Source organism: Fukomys damarensis, unplaced genomic scaffold (genome assembly GCF_012274545.1).
Source record: "Fukomys damarensis isolate Sample0158 unplaced genomic scaffold, DMR_v1.0_HiC HiC_scaffold_23, whole genome shotgun sequence".
NCBI classification, from domain to species: Eukaryota; Metazoa; Chordata; class Mammalia; order Rodentia; family Bathyergidae; genus Fukomys; species Fukomys damarensis.
This window is the reverse complement of record NW_022900935.1, coordinates 41,040,198-41,044,017: the sequence shown is the minus strand read 5'-3', so window position 1 is coordinate 41,044,017 and position 3,820 is coordinate 41,040,198. Positions and strand designations below refer to the sequence as shown.

At 54.3% G+C, this 3,820-nt stretch overlaps 2 long non-coding RNA genes across 11 annotated transcripts in view; one reads left to right on the top strand and one right to left on the bottom strand.

The window, feature by feature from the left end:
* Positions 1 to 2,406, top strand: part of LOC104859262 — a 25,873-nt gene extending 23,467 nt beyond the window's left edge. For all 5 annotated transcript variants that reach the window (XR_004518574.1, XR_004518573.1, XR_004518571.1 and 2 more), the window contains one exon: positions 2,298 to 2,406. This is a non-coding gene — a long non-coding RNA (uncharacterized LOC104859262). The remainder of the gene's footprint in view (positions 1 to 2,297) is intronic.
* Positions 1 to 3,820, bottom strand: part of LOC104859270 — a 9,235-nt gene that overhangs the window by 4,148 nt on the left and 1,267 nt on the right. For 3 of the 6 annotated variants that reach the window (XR_779326.3, XR_779332.3, XR_002025214.2), the window contains exons 4-5: positions 3,380 to 3,489; positions 2,267 to 2,547 (exon numbers count right to left, since the gene is read on the bottom strand). This is a non-coding gene — a long non-coding RNA (uncharacterized LOC104859270). Of the gene's footprint in view, positions 1 to 34; positions 327 to 2,266; positions 2,548 to 3,379; positions 3,490 to 3,820 lie in introns of those variants that run through there. The other 3 variants (XR_779334.2, XR_779323.1, XR_779333.1) reach the window with 3 other exon arrangements.

Below are 3,820 nucleotides of genomic sequence, written 5' to 3'. Positions count from 1 at the left end.
AAAGGCTCCGCCCACCGCCCCGCCCCTTCCCCCACTGGCCAGGCGGGACCGCGCTGTCTTGGCGACGCAGGAAGTGGTCCCTGACCGTTCATTCCTTTCTCCTGAGCCAGGCAGCTTTCCGCGTTTATGGGAGGTATTTTTAGGCGCTGGAAGTTTGCAAGCGCACACGTGTGCGGTGGCACCTTCTTCTGGTCGCGCTTGCGCCTTGGAGGAGCTGGCAGGTTTAGCTCACTCACGCCTCCCCGGGGCAGGCCCGGTACTGACCCGGGTGCTGTACGATGCTGATCGCCATGTGCGTGCGGCCGGTTCTGGGGCTGCCGGGACCCCTGCAGGGACAAGGCGACCCCCCCCCATGCGTGGCACTGTGATTCCCAAGAGGGCCCCCACTCGCGGCCCCCACTCCAATCAAAGGCACAGCCGTTGGGGTGTCTGGGGTCAGGCGGGTGGGCTGAGAAGGTAGAGAGGGACACAGTATTTTTAAAGTTAAAATCAGTAACAGTTCCCATTGATCAAAATGTCACGAACGTGTGTGAACACGGGCTGGGTGGTAGGAGGGAGGCAGGAAACAGCTGAGACCTCATCCGTACCTCTGTGGGGGGTGCTTCCTAGGTCAGGGGAGGGTGAGGGCCAGGGCTCCCCTGTGCCTTTCCATTACGGAGGGCCTCTTGCTTAGAAAAAAGGTTGGCCCTTAGAGGGTGACTTGAGTTCCAGCTGCCCTGCCCTGGGCAGAGGGCGGGGACCAGCATCCTGGCACGTGGACCGGACCTGGGGCTGAGTCCCCCGTCCTTGCAGGGGGGTCACATTTGGGGCTGTCAAGAACCTGCATCTTAGACACAGAAGGTGCACAGCAGCCTTTGGCCCAGGCCCCTGCTCCCCAGGGGCCCTGTTTAGCTATTTCCCAGCCATTTTCAAGAAAGGAACTCCAATTTCTGGAACATGGAATGTGGAGACCCTGGCCTCAGCCCCCTGCTCCCTGCCCTTAGCTGGTTGCTCCGCTTCATGGCCAGAGCAATGATGCTTGGAAGTTGAAGAAAAAAGATGGATTAGTTGCAAGTTGAAGATCAGGCATATGTACCCCTGAAACTTGTTTTGGGGGGGCTCAGTGTGGCTCTATGAAGCCCCATTTCACAGACACAACTTGGGGATTGGCGCAGTTTCATTGGGTGGCACCGAGTTACCCCAGGAGGATGGAGCAGGCCCCGGGGGACCGCTCCCTCTCACCCCACCCGACATCTGGTGAACGTGCAATCTGCCAAAGAAAGAGCCACTTAAAGACGAAACGTGCAGGGGTGGGTTTTGAAGCTGCCACCGTGATCCCTCCCGCCCTTAGTCACCATGACGTACAGAAATCTCCCCGAGGTTCCTAGAGAGGGTGGGAACCCAGTCCCGGGAGGCGGTGCTGGCTGACCAGATTTGTACTCCAGTGGCACCTGGGCTGTGTGTCGGCTGGCTCTGGCCAGGGGACTTTACTAGGGGACATTTTGGGGGTGTCAGCCTTGAAGCCCAAGTCGGTGCCAGATGCACCTCACCCTGGCTCCCGTCCATTTGCCGGAGCAGCTGGGTGGGGACCAGAGACCCGTGACACAGGGTCTTTTGAATTCCTGGTGACTCTGAGGCCAGCGGCCCTGGCTGAAGTCACCCTGTGGCCTGTTCTGTGCTGTAAAAGCCTTAGCAGTCAAGGTTAAAGAAAGGAACAGGGCAGAGGCTCTTCTGTTTGACTGTGCCTTTACTCTCCCCAGGATGCTGCCCGTGGGTGGGAGGCATGGATTACAAACTGACTAGGAGAGACTCTGCAGCCGCAGGCCACACGCAGCACCTGCCCCCTCCCCAGCAGCCTGAGGGCGCCCTGGTGCAGTGGACAGACAGACTTGGCACCTGGAGGGCGTGCAGAGGTGGGGGGTCATGGGGCAGAAGAGACTGGCTGAAGTGGCCCGTGGTGCACGGTGGGGGGGCTCCTGGACTCCCCCATCCTGGGCACAGGTAGCTGGCATCAGGGGTTCAGTCCCTAACTGGAGGACAAGGTCCAGCCCTCGGTCCCTGGACATCTGCTGCATGAGCCAGGTCTAGGATACAGACCCCTCCCCACCAGGGGACGGAAATCTCTTCCCTGCTGAAGTCGGAGTCCAGCTGCAGGATGTTTAAAAACAAAACTTTCTTCTCTCGGTGTCCTTCCTTCATGTTTTGTGAATTGCAAGACTTCCTTATTGGATAGTTTAAAAATTAGAAAGTTCGTAAGAGTGAAAAGACAAAAAGTATTTTTACTTACTCTGTCTGACTCCAGTGTTCTGTTATTTCAGCCTAATTCGCTTCGGTATATGACGCCAGGATTTTTGAAAGAAATATTCAAGATAAGTATGGTTCACGGGGACCTAGATCCAGAGCAGTCACTGACGGCATCTGCAGAGATCACTGAGCGATGGGACTGTGGCTGCTGCTGGGGTCAGCGGGGCGAGAGCAGGTGGAGCCGCGACCCTGCACCCTGGGACCTTGGGGGACGGGATGTCCCCTGCATTCACGCAGACTCTAGGACCGAGCTGCTCAGGAAACCTGGAAATAAGATATTCATCCTCTGATGATTCCATCAGCTTCGATATATGACCGTCACAGCATTTATTTATATACTTGCAAGCCATCATTTATTTCAACCTTGCTAGTCTGTACTATGCAACAGTTGCTATTCGTGTTGGGAAAAAGTTTTACCAAGCAAAAAAAAAGACGTAGAATTTATATAAGGGGCGGGGGGAACTATTTGTGGTTTTAAAAGTTCTGACTTGTCCAGTAGTAATTTAATCTTGGTTTAAATTCTCTGTTCCCTAAATAAACCTGCCAGTGCCTGTAAGTGATGAGGCTCTGTTTTCTTCTGTTCTGGGTTTCTACAGTGTTTGAAGGGTATTTTAACTGAATTGCTATTAAAATGTCACGGACAGCATATGACCCTGTAAGACAGGCTGATCGGGCCTAAGGATTGTCTTGGGTGGAGGGCAACTGAGAAAAAGCAGACACAGGAAAAGCTGTCCAGGCTCCCCTCATCCGCCTGAGGCAAAGAGTAAATTCCCCCTGTAAAAACGTCCACCCCATCCCACTGGTATCAGGAAGGGAAAAAAGCTTTTTCACCAAAGATGCCACTCAGTCGATCTGCACAAACACACTGCCGGGGAGGCTGAGGCAGGAGGACTGTAAGTCTGAGCCCTGCCTGGGCAACTTAGAGACTTAGGTCTGGGCTCAAGGCAAAAAATTTAAAAATCTTAAAAGGGCTGGGTGTGTAGCTCAGTCCAAAGGCCCTGACTTCAATCCCCAGCCATCTGCAGCCCCCACCTTCTCAAAATAGAACAAACCAAATAGCCCTGATCTTTAGCTGGCTGCCTGTTACAGTTCATACCTAGATACCCACCACCAGAGCATTCAAAGAGGGGCTTTTTGGAAGGTGACTGGATCTGGAGACTCTGCAGTTAGGGCTGTTCCTGGTGTGCACAGCGGATGCGAAGCAGACTGGGGCCGGGGTGGAGAAGACAGAGGAGAGGTTTTGTTCCTACTGTAATCTCTGATAGAGTAGAAATCTGCATCCCTGCCACGTCACTTCACCTATAAGATTCTACTCCGTGATAAACAGTGGGGGGTTTGGATAAACACATTTGGGTTGGATTTGCATCTGGATCAGGATAAATCCAATTCGTCACCAGCACACGGATCTATGTGAAAAGCATGGCCGGCTGCTGTCCCTACAGTGCAGCAGGTCATCGCTGCTGACCTGGGGCTGCAGGTCAGGGAAAGTGGGGGAAGGAAGTGGCTTCAGGTCCCTCAGGCTGTAATGGAGTGGACC